Raw genomic sequence first — 16,633 nt, 5'->3', positions numbered from 1 at the left:
TAAAGCATAAAGCATAAATAGAAAACAAAAGTGCATAAGTCTATAGTTAGATTTAATACTTAATATCAATAATCTCAATTTATAATGAAGCAAAGTTAAATACTAAGCAATAAAGGACAAGAAGTTTGATCAAAGAGATAGGTTTGAAGGAGCCTCTTAAAGGAAGAAACCTAATTAGAGAATTTAAGAAGGAATTTTAGGGCTTAGGACTTAGGAATTGCTGAAGGTACAATGGGCAATCCTTAAACAATCAAGATCAGGGATGCTATAAAGGCCAGAACAAGCTGAATGCACACATCTCAAAGGATTGTGAGGCTAGATTCCAGAGCTATGTTGTGTTGAGGCCATAGAAAGATTTGAAAACAAGGTTGAGAATTATTGCATTAAGTCATATGTAGCCACAGATTTAAATAGAAAATACTTGCCCAGAAATAGTCACAGTTCCTATGTGTGATTAGTGATGTCAAGTTATCCTATTTATATCTTCTTTATGTTCTACAAATAAAAATGTTTTAAATGAAATACTCAGGAAATAATGACATCTCTGGTGATCTTAATAGAGGGATTTGTAATGTGTATCAAATTAGCAAGGCTTTGTAATTATAATTATGTTTGACCACTGAAACTCTAGGGTCAAGGGATTGGCCTTCTTAGGCATACTCAGGGACACATGATAACTAATTTTCTTCATTTAAAAAACAAATCTTTTTTTCACAGTTTTGTGATAAATAGCCAGAATGAACATTGTGGAGATTCATTTGCCGAAATGGCTACAAAGTTCATAGCGTAAACTGGCTACAGCCTAAAGCCCACCATTTGCTGGCTTGTTAGCATAGATCAACTGGCAATACTCATGCCGCAATTAAAGTGAGACAACATGAACAAGCAAAGTTTTTCTGCATGAAAAGTTGCTAACTTGATTGTAATTCTCCGGTGAATTTTCATGTTTGTATTAGATGAGCACATCATCCATCAGAATGAATTATTCATGTCCCTAGCAGACCATTGTGCCAATTTTGTACTAACACTTGATTAATGCCTGTACTTCATCTTTGAAAGCCATGGGTATATGACGGAATGGAATCAATGTTCCCTGTGTTGTTGCATTAACCCTCGAGAATATCAGTAAGAATTATTTTTTACTAAATCAAACATATAAGAAGTTACTCCAATTTATAGATTCAGTTATTTTCTATGATTTTGTGCTTTGTCAAAATATTACTTGCCAATCTTCACCTTTGTAGTTGTTACATTTAAAAAGAGAAAAAAAAATTGCATGAAAAGTGTTAGTTGTCATTCCAAACAATGGTCAAGCTGATTTTAAATTAACAATGCAACTCTATGATACAATGTAAATTCCCCTTACCTTTGTTATAAATTATTTTACAATGCTTTGAATTTAGCACAGAAATCTTAATTAGTTATCTGGGGGGGGGGGGGGGGGGGTTCTTCCATCTTCTTCAGTTTTCTTTCTTCCCACTCAGTTACTTCATTTCACTGGCATGCTTTTCAATAGGCACCAATAAACCGCTTGATGGCATCTTGACAGGTGGCAAATCTAATGTACAAGCCTTGACAATGAATGTTGACAACTTATTTGATTAGGAAAGGGTATTACTGCCAAGTGTACTAGATTGTCACACACATGCACACCCCTTTGTCTTTTTTCATATTCTTAGCAGATGCCATTTGATAGCCTGTGTAAGCAAAGTGTGACCTTATTTTGCCTGCCTGTGAGATGAGATCTGATCTCCTCAAAAGGTAATTAAAATTTAATGAGTCTGAGCTTAAGATTTCAAACATTATACCATGCTTTTATTCATTCATGGCATGTGAACACTGCTGGCGGGGCCAGTATTTATTGCCCATTCTTAGTTGCCCATGAGAATGTGGTGAGCTGCTTTCTTTAACACTGAAGTCCAACTGCTATAGGTAGACCCACAATGCTGTTAGGAAGATAGTTTCACGATTTTGAAAGAATGAGAATATGTTTCTAAGACAGACTAGTGAATGACTTAGAGTGGAATTTGAAGGTGACAATATTCCCTTGTATCTGTTCCCTTTCCCTTCTAGGTGACAATGGTCATGGATTTGGAAGGTGCTACTGAAGGAGCCTTGGCACATCTCTGCAGTGTACCATCTAGATGGTACATACTGCTGTATTCAAATAAGCTGCTTTGTCCCGGATGACATCAAGCTTCTTGAGTGATATTGGAGCTGCAGTCATCCAAGTAAGTAGATGTGAACAGCCTTTGGAAAATTGGGAGCTAAGTTATTTGATGAATGATTCCAGCCTCTCATCTGCTCTTGTAACCATTTTATTTATACGGTAATCCAGTTCTGATTCAGGTTAATGATAAACCCCAGGTTGTTGAAAGTGGGCTATTCAATGATGGTCATGTCATTGAGTGTCAAGGGGCAGTGGTTAGCTTTTCTCTTTTTGGAGACTGTCATTGTCTGACATCTCTATGATGTCACTTATAGTTGATATTTGTTACCCCAAATGTGGATATTGTCCAGGTTTTGTTGTATTTGCAGATGGACTGTTTATGCAGCTGATGGATCACAAATGATGCTGAACATTGTGCAATCACCAACAAACATCCACTTCTGATCTTATGATGATGGGAAGGTCAATAATGAAGCAGCTGATAAACTCCTGCAGGGATGTCCTGGAGCTGAGATGACTAATCTCCAGCAACTACAACCATCTTCCTTTGTGCCAGATATGACCCCAACCAAGTTATAGCTTTCCCCTGATTCCCATCGACTTTACTAAGGCTCCTTGATATCACGCTCAGTCAAATGTGACCTCAATATCGAGGACTGCATTGTTGAGTCCACTGAAATAAACAGAATGTCTTTGTTCTGGATAACAGTATGCCAAGGAAAAGAAATATACTTTAGGTGAAGCTACATAAAATCCACTTCATAACAAAGAAAGGTTAAACATCCATTGAACTTTGAACTTATTCAATGCAACAAACATCTAACTAATAATATGACCATATTTTGAAACTTCAGAAAAAAAATTATAGAATATACAATGAAATGTAGCATAAATGAATGGTTTTCCCCATGCTAATTTTAGAATGACAGGTAATAAAGTAGCAGACTCATGTAGTTAATTAACTACACATGGGTCCCATGCAGACCCAATGTTTCACTGTCAGCTTCTATAACCTTGGATGTAAATGATAGTGTCACAAAAAATGTGATTAATGAAATGAATATGCCATGTTAACAGTAACATATCACCAATGCCCTTTTGGAGCAACGGGTTCTACTTCTAACTAATCAAAATAATCAGTGGTTACTTTAACTCCAAAGAAACCTGTAGCATGTATAAAAGATGCTTAATATTCAAAAAGGTTTCATCTGAAAACACTGAAAATATTAGCAGTTTAAGGAGCAGTAAAATCATCAGTGCTGAAAAGGATCATACTTACAGTGGATGACACTCAATCCACACTAGAGAATCTGTGTGGGCAATATCCCTTGAGGCTCATTTCAATGATGTTGACCCCATTAATAAGTCCTCTACCCTCTTGAAAACAGGATTTTGGATTGCTCCATTCACAAAATGGTATTCTTTTGGGAAATATTAGAAACACAAAATTTATTTAAATCTATTCTATTTTGCTTCTCTTTTTCCTGCTTTTTATAAAGCACACTGGTGCTTGAAAATAAAACGTTTTGCTTCCAGCTCTGGTATCCAGTAGCAGCAGCAAAGCATTTGCTAGATCAAGTGTGTGAATACCACTTGTGAATAAAAGATAGCCATTCTCTGGTAACATAACAAGATCAAATTTATAAATGAACACAGCAAAAGCAACAACACATCTGAAAATGCTAGAAATTGAAAACAAAATGAAAGTAAGTCAATCAGTGTCTGTGGAGAGAATGAATGAGTTATACTTGGAGAGTTATGTTTTCTCCAGACATGCTGATGAGTTTGCTGAGTGTTCCCAACATTTTCTCTTTTGGGTCTTGAAAGAGCTGATGTGACTTTTGTAATTCCATCTCTGACCATTCACTTCTAGAGCCCTTTTGATGGAGGTCATCATTTATACGATACATGGAGGGATGAGTTGAAAGAGTGGATGCTGGGAGGATGTTCACCCTTGTGGGGGAGTTAAAGTCTACATGACAGTTTAAAAATAAAGTGTGTTCCATTTTTGATGGAGATGAGAAGGATTTTATTTTTGTCTCAGTGTTTTTAAGTTTCTCTTCCCAAGAAAACAGCGGAATATACTGAAGGCTGAGCAGATTACCGATTGAATTAAATTTTATATGGACAGGTGTTATGATTCCAGCTGGTGTTACTATCAGGCAAATTAGATCTCAGAATTAAAACTAGCTTGGGAGATTTATTTTTAATTTAAAACAGCAGTCACTGAAACAGAAGAATGAAGGCTGCAATTTTGGTTTCAACAGTACCACAGAAGTTTATTACATAAAGAAAGAAAAGGAAAATAAAATAAACCAAGCCATGTGCACATAGCACAGTTTAAAAGATTTCAAGCGCCTAACAAAATAAAATCTTATCTATTCTCCAACACCGTCACATTAAAGTTAATCAAGATCAAGAGAAGTTTTCATTTTTCTATCAAATCGATAGATTGAGTTAAATGCTTCTTTCCAATTCTGGAACCGTAAGCTGCAAATCATTTCTTTTTACTCAACTACTGAAATCGTTACAATGGAGGTAACATATTTCCTTAATTACTCTGAATAAACTCCTTTTTCTACATAAATGATTCTTACACCTGACTTCAGTCAGGTTTCCTTTCAACTAAACCAAATGTTTTCCCATTTTGGGGTTTTCTAAACAAAAAATAGTCCAGATTATTCTAAACCCAAAGCAGTCTCCTCTCTCTCTCCAGTTGCATAGCCCCATAATAGCAAACAAACTTCCATTGGTCCCTCAAGAGGCTTGAAGCCATCTGTTATCTGCCATTCTGTTTAAAAATCAGAGCACTGAAAAAAACTGAGTTAATTATTAAAGTTTTTCTAAATTATATATGCACTAGTACACATATGATCTTCAAACTTAAAATAAAAATGTAATGTATAGAAATCACACACTTTTCATCGCATTGATTTGAGGTAAGGGGTGGAATATTTGAAGGAGATGTGAGGAAAACATTTTTCACCCAGAGGGTGGTGGGAATTTGGAACTTAGTGCCTATAAAGGTGCTTTTGACAGAAATCCTCATAACATTTAAGAAGTATTTGTGATGCCAACACATACACGGCTATGGGCTAAGCACTGGGAAATAGGAGTAGAATAGTTCAAAAACAGTTTCTAACTGACACGGATGCAATGGACCAAAGGGTCTTTTCTGAGCTGCAGATCTCTGTTTCCCTAGGAGATAGGAAATTGTCTATAATCTGATCAGCTATCATCTTAATGAGTAATCGAGTCAGCTAGTGGAACCAAATATACTACTACTCCTATTTCTCATGGTCATATGTTCCATTTAAGTTGGAAATTACTCTGACCAATGTTATTATGTTTAAGACATTCATGCCAAATTATTTTATTTTCTAATTTAATAACAAAAATAATCTATTTTTATTAAATCAGTTAAGTTCAACATTATAATAGAGCAAAGTTGATTGCATTAAACAGTGTGATGACATCAGTCACAATGCAACCCAAACTTTGGTGGTATTTTGTGTTATCAGGTTGTGGCAACATAAGGGAATCTAAGTTCTTTGGGTAGAAATTTATCTGATTAGAATCAGTGCAGTGTGCACTGGGATGCCGACAAATTGGACAAATCTCCAGCAGTTTCCTCATTTGACCTCCTGCTTCTGACTTCAAAGCTGTCACCAGTGACAGTCCCAACATATCCAACCGCTTGGTGCACTAAATTTTTAAACAATTGAAAAGTAAATTTGATTTTAAAAAATTTATTCAAAATTAATATTTTTAATCCCACAATTTTCCTCCTGGGTTACTTGTAGCAACGTTCTGAAAATTAATTGCTAATTCATTGGACAATCCTTGAATCACAGGGTTGAGCCTCAAGCCTCATTAACATTACTAACCAGCATTTGTCGCTTCTGCCTATAGTTCTCACATTTTACTGAGAACAATATTGAGTTGTTTGTCTCACCAGCGATGGCCCAAATATAAGAATGGTGGTTAGATTGAAGAGTTGATCCGGAGGACTGTGGGTCAAGTCAGGGAAGAAGTCACATAAAAATAGTTTTTATATAATTGAAAAATAACTGACAATTAGCAGATGCACTTGCACTGGAGTAACCTTTGAGCAATCCTGAAGAGATCCTGCTTCATTCACATTGTCTATTTGTTTCTATTAGTTTTTCATTTGCAAATGTGAAGCAACTCATTTCTGTTTTCGGTAATTGGAAGGGCACTTGGAAAATGGTCCAACTCAATTTTGTTTGGACTTTTCTCAGGAATCTTTGGTGTCACAAACCATTTTTATCATTGCAAATGTGGCAGGTAGACTTTTAATCTCTACTTTTTGAACCCTTATTTCTCAGTAAAGTTGAGACTATGAAGGAAACTGAAAGTAGGGGGCGGCACGGTGGCTCAGTGGTTAGCACTGCAGCCTCACAGCGCCAGGGACCCGGGTTCAATTCCAGTCTCGGGCAACTGTCTGTGTGGAGTTTGCACATTCTCCCCGTGTCTGCGTGGGTTTCTTCCGAGCGCTCCGGTTTCCTCCCACAGTCCAAAGATGTGCCAGGTTAGATGAATTGGCCATGAATTGTTCATAGTGTTAGGTGCATTAGTCAGAGGGAGTTGGGTATGGGCGGGTTACAATTCAGAGGGTCAGTGTGGACTTGTTGGGTCAAAGGGCCTGTTTCCACATTGTAGGAATCTAATCTAATCAAAGTTTTTGGTTTTTGAAAAAAAAATGGAACGGGTTGAGTGAAAATACTATGTTGCATCCATTCAAATTTGACTGTGTTGACAACCACTTGAGCTAAGTTGATCTTCAGTGCATGTCAGCAGGCAAGTTTAATAAATTTGTTGTGCACAAATTGTCATTAGGTGTTCTCTCAATTCTGGATGATGTGCTCTGAACCTTGAGGTTCTGTCATGGGAAAATGTTGATTCTGCAGAATGTGGTTTGAAGCCCAGAAAAAAGTGAGAGCCTATTTTTAGGGCTCATTTTCTAGTCATCCATCCCACCAACCCACATCCCCCATTTGGAGTGAATTGACATCATCATGAAGGGAACTGCCTCAGTCAGAGATGATGCTGCCCAAATGCAACAATGTCTGAACGCAAGTGTCCAACAGCTTTCAAGCATCTATTACCATTGTGCAAGTTTTTGACTAGACGTTCTTAAGTTTACAGGCCTGTCCTTGTCAATAATTCAACAAGCCATAGATTTTGGTAATCGGACCCAGGCAGAAGGCTGCATGTGAATTTGTTTAACATGGAAATCATGAAATACTGTCATTTTCACATGATCTTGGTGGGTTGGTAGTCATTATTTCAAAATTACGATGACTGGGACCACCATCTTGTCCCTTCAAAGTTGGTGAGACTTTTACCTTCCCTTTGCAAATATCCCTGAACAGAATACTGTGAAGAGCAATGAATACAAATATTTTTTTAAAATACAAGTTATATTCTCTCAACATTGATGATCTAAGCTGCACCTTTAATGCAATGTTAGAAGCAAACAACATTGTCATTATCATGTCTGATAAATGAGCTGGGAATGTTGTCAGCACGTTCTGCACATATCAGAATATCTGTAATGACTGTGCCTTTTTTTTAGTGTCTCTCAATATATTGTTTAAACACCAGACTTCTACATAGTTTTTATGCAGCATATCAGTGCTTATTGAAATTTCACATTCATAATTATGTGAAATATACCAGGGTTTTAAACAATATTTAAACAATTTTCAATCATTGACTGGGTTGAACTATTTTAAATTCCTAAAAGCTGAAACAAGTGTAATATAGTTTCACATTTTTAATATAATTGCAGAATCAAATTATTTACCTATATATTAATTAAGGAAATACAAATACTCATTTTTAAATCAATATTTTGACACTGACAAAATCAATATATGTTTAAAAGTCAATAGTTCAAGTATGTGTGCCAAAAAGCATTTCTGAATTTAAAAGAAGCCTATCAAGTCAAAAGATCTTTGTTAAATAAAATACCTTCATCAAAGCCAATCAGTATTAAAACCCACAATGGTCTGCAATTAATATGCAGAAAAGTATGATATTTGTCAACCACGTAATAAGAACCCACTGGGTTAGTGGTAGTATGTTAGTATGGGTTGAGAATTGGCTAAATAATACAATACAGAGAGTTGGGCTGGCCGGGGTGGTGGGGGGTGGGGATCATTTTCAGAATGGCAATCTGCAATTACTGAAGTGCAACTTGGATCAGTGTTTGGGCATTAATTCATTTCAATATATACCAGTGACTTTGATGAGTGAAGCAAATGTACTATCACCATGTTCATGGATAACATAAAAGTAGGTGGAAGGCAAGTGGTGAAGTTGGCACAGTCTACAGTGTGTTATAGACTGGATAAATTCATGGGCAAAAACTTGACAAATGGAATATAAAGTGGGAAAATGTAAGGTTTTGCACTTTGCTGCGAAGAATAGAGAGGCTAAATATTATGCAAATAGAGAAAGACATCAGAAAACTGTGTCACAGAGAGATTTGGGAGTCCTCATGTAGGAATCATAAAAAGTTAACATACAAAGTCAGGAGGTATTAAGGAAAGTCAAATTGATTGTTGAACTTTATTTCAATGAGATAGAGTATAAAAATATGGAAGTCTTGCTAAAATTATACAAGGTACTATTAGACAACATATATGATGCCATGAAAAATTTAGGTCTCCATATCTCAGAAAAGATATAATGGCATAGGAGGCAGCCCAGAGAAGGTTCACTAGTTAATACTTGACATGCAAGGATTTTCTAATGAGGAGAAATTGAGTAGGGTGGGCCTGTACTGTTCTGGAGTTGAGAGGAATGAGAGGGACTTTATTGAAATGTATAAGATTCTTGGGACACTTGACAGAGTAGATGCTGAGGTGTTTCCTCATTAGGACCAGAGGGCATAATCTCAGAGCAATTTAGTCACCCAGTGAAGACAGCAATGAGAAAGAATTTCTCCTCTCAGATGTAGTGAATCTAAGGAATTCTTTACCACAGAAGTCTGTCGCGTCTGGATCATTGATTATGGTCAAGGCTGAGATAGGTAGCTTTTCAATCAGTAATGGAATCAAAGGTTATGGGGAAAAAGCAAGAAAGTTGAGTTAACTATCAGATCCCAAAACCCATTGAATGGCAGAGCAGACTCAGTGGGCCGAATGGCCTGCTTCTGCTTCCACATCTTACAGTCTGATGGAGTGAAGTTCAAATGATGAGAAAGTAAGTGAAATTATAATTATGATGCTTTTATAGGAACTTTCACAATAAATCAATTTTGACATTAATTTCATTGATACTAAATAAATTGAATCATAAAAATAAGAAACATATTTCTAACTCAATCCAGCTAATGGTTTAGTTGGGGGAAAATCTAGGGCAGGAGTTTGAGTTGGGACCCCCAATGTTGGGATCACACTGTCAGAAACAATCACTTGCACCGAATTGGCCAATTAATGGCTAGAGGGCGTGCTTGCTATTCAACTGAGGATGACAAGGCAACTCTTGAAGATGGAGAGCCAACAAAAAACCCTCCAGAATAGAAGGAGCTGCATTAAAGCCCTCATAACACATGGATTTAGTATCAATTTTATTATTCCTGCCTCCATTCCTATAGCTCAAGCTTTCTGTGTTGCTCCTCCTTCTTGTACCTTTGATAGTATGTATGTGAGAGACAATCAAAAATGCTTTTGGGAAACAAATTATAGTTCATTTTTCACTGGAAGTATCCATGAAACTGTCCATGACTGGAAACATCTCCTCATGTCAAGCTGGGAACTTGAACCCATAGGCCACCATTAGATTTTATTGGCACATTGAGTATCATTTGATAAAGCATGTTGAAGAAGTCATCACTAGAATCCCTACAACATGGAAGCAGGCCATTTAGCCCATCGAGTCCACACCAGCCCTCAGAAGAGCAGTTCACCCAGACTCATCCCTCTACTCTACCTCTTTAACCTGACATTTCCCATGGTTAATTCATCTAACCTGATTATTTTGGACTGTGAGAGGAAACCAGAACACCCGGAGGAAACCTACACAGATACAGGGAAAATGTATAAACTCCACATAGTTGCTCAGGGCTGGAATTGAAACCAGGTTCCTGGTGCTGTAAGGAAGCAGTGCTAACCACTGTGCCACTCCATAAAATTCTGGCTTTGTTCTGATATTGCAGTTTAAAAAATTATGCAAAGGGCTTTGAATGAATTCTTGCAACTGTATTCTGTAAAAAATATAATTGGCTTGTAAAGAAATGAAATTTGCTAGTTGCATTAGGATTATTTATATTTCTGACCATCTAAAGAAAATAATTTATGCAAGCAACTCCAGGAAAATGACGTCAGCGGAAAAATCTTGGCATGTTACAGCAATCATTTCTGTTATTGAAACACCCTTCACAGTGTAGACTAAGGCAATTCTTTCATGTAGAAAATAATGCATTCTAACATTACACTTGCACTAAGTTACAGCTGCTGGCTTATCAGCAATTTTATGATATAGCTACTTGGATTGAGGAACAGTAAAGAGTTTAGATAATTAGGGCACTTCAGTCAAAGCTTTTTGATGCAATTTATCTGAAAGATTGATCTTCATGCTTCAGTTGCTCTCCAACAGTGCTGGATGCATTTCTGCTGGAATTAGCATATGAATGAGATCAGGGAACATACTTAGGTCCTTAGCTGTTTATCACCAGCTTTCTACACAAATTGTATTTCAAAAAGTTATTTTGGGTATGCACAGCCAGCCACACTGACAAAACATCCAATCCACAGCATGACTGTCATAGTTAGATTCCCCGCTGCCCTGCCCAGAAACAACAAGAAACAAGAATGGATGACACCACAAAACAGACGCAAGGATCAAAATGCACAATTAACTTCTGGCTGATTGTGGTCATGCTGGCAGCATGCAAACATCAGGCTGTCTGCTAATTTAAATGAAAATGGCATGCAGCCCCAGCTGAACTGTGCTGTTAAATGTCCATCTGATATAAGGCACTCTGAGTCAGGAAGCCCTCTCAACTAATATGAAGTCAGGGCGAGCAGATAGCTATAGCTATCAATACCACAAGACTAGATCTCAGAACCAGGGTACAGTGATTAAAGTGGGAAAATGCATCTTCACATGCCATATAAAGTAAAGGTTAAGTGACCATAGTCTTATGATCCATGGGCTTGCTCTCTCTTTTGAGAGGTGGTGGTTTAACCTGAGGATTACCACTCCACAGATAACAGGAGAGGTTAAAAAGGTAACCTCAGCCAGTGTAAGAATTGAACCCACATTGTTCATGTTGACTTTGCATTGCAAGCCCAGCTGTCCATCCAACTGACCCCCCCACATCACTAAATCTCTGGTCTTTCTCATGGCTCTATTTATCACTCCTTACCTCCTCTCTCTTCCCAACAATCTCCACCAATTCAAAGCTAACATTCATAACATCATCTCCTCCCATACTTAGCATTGCTCCCAACACATGGTCCAACAGCTTATACACATTTCATCCAAATACATTACTACACATTCGCAGGCAAATCTCCTTCTGTCTTGCAAGGTAGGAATGTCCATGACTAGGGATACAGCCTAAACACATTCACAGGGTGGGGGGACAAATAGGAATGCTGGGTCCCTTCCCTTGGAGGTGATGGTGTTGGTGATCAATAGAGTGAACACAAGTGAGATCATGGCCAACGACTGGGCAAAACAGATGATAATCTTGTGTAAACAATGTTCTCACATCACACATAGTTTAGCACACTGACCTCTACACCGCTGAAGCCAGGTGCCAACTCGAAGACACCTCCTCCTACCGAGGATGGAGCTGTAGAGGGATTGGATGTCCATGGTGAAGATGAGGCATTGGGGGCTGGGGAAACGGGAGTCTTGGAAGAGGTGGCAGGCGTGGGTGGTGTCTCGCAGGGAGATAGGACAGTATCGAGATAGGTGGAGATGAGTTCAGTGCGGTAGGAGCAGGCTGAGACAATGGGTCCCCCTCGACCATGACCTCACACTGCATCACCAAACCATCATCTCCCAGACCATACACAACCTCATCACCTCAGGAGATCTCCCACCCACAGCTTCCAACCTCATAGTCCAGGAATCCTGCAGTGCCTGGTTTTACCTCCTACCCAAGATCCACAAGCCTGACCACCCCAGCCAACCTATTATCTCAGCATGCTCCTACTCCACTGAACTCATCTCCACCTACCTCGATACTGTCCTATCCCCCCTAGTCCAGCAACTCCCTACATACGTTCAAATCACCACGCATGTCCTCCACCTCCTCCAAGACTTCTGTTTCCCCAGCCCCAAATACCCCATCTTAACCATGGACATCCAATCCCTCTACACCTCCATCTTCCAATAACCAGCGCCTCCAAGCCCTCCGTTTCTTCCTCTCCTGACGTCCCTACCAATACCCTTCCACTGACATTCTCATTCGTTTGGCTGAACTGGTTCTCACCCTTAACAATTTCTCCTTTGAATCCTCCCACTTCCTCCAGATGAAAGGGGTAGCCATGGGCACCCACATGGGCCCCAGCTATTGTTGTGGTTCTGTTCGCTGAGCTGGGAATTTGTGTTACAGACGTTTTGTCCCCTGTCTAGGTGACATCCTCAGTGCTTGGGAGCCTCCTGTGAAGAGCTTCTGTGATGTTTCCTCCGGTATTTATAGTGATTTGTATCTGCTGCTTCCGGTTGTCAGTTCCACCTGTCCGCTGCAGTGGCCGGTATATTGGGTCCAGGTCGATGTGCTTATTGATTGAATCTGTGGATGAGTGCCATGCCTCTAGGAATTCCCTGGCTGTTCTCTTTTTGGCTTGTCCTATAATAGTAGTGTTGTCCCAGTCAAACTCATGTTGCTTGTCATCAGAGTGTGTGGCTACTAAGGATAGCTGGTTGTGTCGTTTCATGGCTAGTTGGTGTTCATGGATGCGGATCATTAGCTGTCTTCCTGTTTGTCCTATGTAGTGTTTTGTGCAGTCCTTGGTTTTGCTCATGCTGGGTATCGGGTTCTTCGTCCTGGTGAGTTGTTGTCTGAGAGTGGCTGTTGGTTTGTGTGCTGTTGTGAGTCCTAGTGGTCGCAGTAGTCTGGCTGTCAGTTCGGAAATGCTCTTGATGTATGGTAGTGTGGCTAGTCCTTTGGGTTGCGGCATGTCATTGTTCCGTTGTCTTTCCCTTAGGCATCTGTTGATGAAATTGAGCGGGTAACCATTTTTGGCGAATACATTGTAAAGGTGTTCTTCTTCCTCTTTTTGCAGTTCTGCTGTACTGCAGTGTGTTGTGGCGCTTTTGAATAGTGTCTTGATGCAACTTCTTTTGTGCGTGTTGGGGTGGTTGCTTTCATAGTTCATACTACAAATGCCGGAGGAAACATCACAGAAGCGCTTCACAGGAGGCTCCCAAGCACTGAGGATGTCACCAAGACAGGGGACGAAACGTCTGCAACACAAATTCCCAGCTCGGCGAACAGAACCACAACGAGTACCCGAGCTACAAATCTTCTCACAAACTTTGAGCCCCAGCTATGCCTGTCTCTTTGTTGGCTACGTAGAACAGTCCATCCTCCGTAGTTACATTGGCACCACTCCCCAACTCTTCCTCCGCTACATTGATGACTGCATTGGCGCCACCTCGTGCTCCCACGAGGAGGTTAAGTAGTTCATCAACTTCACTAACACATTCCCCCTGACCTTAAATTCACCTGGACCATCTCTAACACCTCCCTCCCCTTCCTGGACCTCTCTATCTCCATCAATGACGACTGACTTAACACTGACATTTTATACAAACCCACCGACTCCTTCAGTGGCCTGGATTAAACCTCTTCTCACCCTAGCTCCTGCAAAAATGCTATTCCGTAGTCCCAAATTCTCCGCCTCCGCCATATCTGCTCCCAGGAGGACCAGTATTTCCCTTCCCATGTAGTTGAAGATGCCCTCCAACCCATCTAATCCATGTCCTGCAGCTCTGCCCTCAAACTCCACCCCTCCAACCGCAAGGTCAGAACCCCCCAGTACTCACCTTCCACCCTACCAACCTCCGCATAAACTGCATCATCCGTTGACATTTCCGCCACCTACAAACAGACCCCACCACCAGGGATATGTGTCCCTCCCCACCCCAATCCGCTTTCTACGAAGACAATTCCCTCCGTGACTACCTGGTCAGGTCCACGTCCCTAGAAACCTACCATCCCCCCCGGCACCTTCCTCTGCCACCGCAGGAATTGCAAAGCCTGCACCCACACCTCCCCATTCACCTCCATCCAAGGCCCCAAAGGAGCCTTCCACATCCATCAAAGTTTCACCTGCACTTCCACAAATGTCATTTATTGTATCTGTTGCTCCCGATGCGGTCTCCTTTACATTGGGGAGAATAGACACCTTCTCGCAGAGCGCTTTAGGGAACATCTCCAAGACACCCACACCAATCAACCCTACCGCCCTGTGGCCCAACATGTCAACTCCCTCTCCCACTCTGCCAAGGACATGCAGGCCCTGGGTCTCCTCCACCACCACTCTCTCACCACCTGACGCCTGAAGGAAGAATGCCTCATCTTCCACCTCGGAACACTTCAACCCCAGGGCATCAATGTAGACTTCACCAGTTTCCTTATTTCCTCTCCCCTCACCTTACCCCAGTTCCAATCTGCTGGCTCAGCACCATCCTCATGACCTGTTCCACCTGCCAATATTCCTTCCCACCTATCCACTCCACCTTCCTCTCTGACCTATCACCTTAATCCCCACCTCCATCCACCTATTGCACTCTTAGCTACCTTCTCCCCAGCACATCCCCTTCCCATTTATCTCTCCACCCTGGAGACTTCCTGCTTCATTCCTGATGAAGGACTTTTGCCCGAAACCTCGATTTTCCTGCTTTTCGGATGCTGCCTGACCTGCTGTGCTTTTCCAGCACCACTCTAATCTTGTGCCTTATTTCACAATCTGTTCCAATGTGCATGTTGGAAATGGTCAAAATTTCTTATTTACCCATCCCGTTCTTCACCTGAATCATATCCTTGCACCTTTATCCCTTCAAATACTATAAACAGTTGCCTGATTAAGTTGCAATGAGAAGTGAAATAAGAGAAAAGGCTGGTGAAAATAAAACACCTTTATTTGATCTCACACTTGCAGCCACTCGCTCAGAATCTGGGATTGTAGATGTATGGTAGATTAATCTGCGTATGCTGAGTCACTGGGCATTCCTGGTGAAGGGCTAATGCCCAAAACATTGACTCTCCTGCTTCTCGGATGCTGCCTGACCTGCTGTGCTTTTTCAGCACCACACGTTTTGACTAAGTTCATGAATAGGAAAGGTTTGGAGGGATGTGGGCCAAGTGCAGGCAGGTGGGACTATTTTAACTGGGAACATGATCAGCATGGACTGGTTGGACTGAAGGGTCTCTTTCCATTCTATATGACTCTACTCCACAATGGAATACCAATTCTTAGATGGCTCAGCTGCTGTCATTCTGCACATATAATTACAACAAAATAGGTCTTTAGATAATTTTTAATCAACATGTTCAGAGATGCTATTATACACCTCTGGAACAGATTGGGCTTGACTTCATTTCTCCTAGTCTAGAGGCAGGGACACCACCAGAACATCTGTTGCAAACCACCACTGCAACACGATCAAATATGTTGTTGCACTTCAATTGGCCTAGGTGCATCAAGGCTCATTGCTAATAGGTTTAAGAGGGATGTGAACAATCTCTAATTGACTCTTAATGGTGTTGGACATGGATGTAATCTTCTGCCATCTTCTGATTGGTCCCTTAAGTTCCCAACTATCAATGAGCCTATCCCCTTCATCATGGTTTAAGGTTACTTTCATGATTAGATTAGATTACTTACAGTGTGGAAACAGGCCCTTCGGCCCAACAAGTCCACACCGACCCGCCGAAGCGTAACCCACCCATACCCCTACATTTACCCTTTTACCTAACACTACGGGCAATTTAGCATGGCCAATTCACCTGACTTGCACATCTTTGGACTGTGGGAGGAAACCGGAGCCCCCGGAAGAAACCCACGCAGACACGGGGAGAACGTGCAAACTCCACACAGTCAGTCGCCTGAGTCGGGAACTGAACCCGGGTCTCTGGCGCTGCGAGGCAGCAGTGCTAACCACTGTGCCACCGTGCCGCCATGATCTTTTTGCGAAGAAAAAGAATGGTTTAATATTATTCATTTGTTTACGCAAAAGGAATTGTATGCTGTCAGAACCAATGATTATTATTGGTAAGAGTTGCTATTAAAGTGGTCACTTATCACTAACCATTCATTCTTTCTTAGAAGCTGCTTGTTAGGTATCCGTTTTTGTCTCTGCTCTTGAGTGCTGTAGAGAGTTTCTTATAACTCTTTTAAGATAGCACATAAAAAAGTTTTTTATAACCCAAACTATCTAAAACTATTGCAAAGGATCACAAAAATGTTT

The 16,633-nt window shown here is 40.5% G+C and overlaps 2 long non-coding RNA genes across 2 annotated transcripts in view; one reads left to right on the top strand and one right to left on the bottom strand.

Annotated features, from left to right (window-relative positions):
* Positions 1-16,633, bottom strand: part of LOC148145870 (uncharacterized) — a 189,747-nt gene that overhangs the window by 160,037 nt on the left and 13,077 nt on the right. The window lies entirely within an intron of this gene.
* LOC148145871 (uncharacterized) lies at positions 1,907-4,186 on the top strand. The gene is made up of 3 exons (XR_015761134.1): positions 1,907-1,932; positions 2,074-2,231; positions 2,539-4,186. It is a non-coding gene; the product is annotated as an uncharacterized LOC148145871 (long non-coding RNA).

The sequence above is a fragment of the Chiloscyllium plagiosum genome, unplaced genomic scaffold (assembly GCF_037043375.1).
Source record: "Chiloscyllium plagiosum isolate Xiang-an unplaced genomic scaffold, Cpla_swu_hap1 HiC_scaffold_23, whole genome shotgun sequence".
Classification (NCBI taxonomy): domain Eukaryota; kingdom Metazoa; phylum Chordata; class Chondrichthyes; order Orectolobiformes; family Hemiscylliidae; genus Chiloscyllium; species Chiloscyllium plagiosum.
The sequence above is the reverse complement of the archived record's forward strand: the minus strand, read 5'-3'. Positions and strand labels throughout refer to the sequence as shown.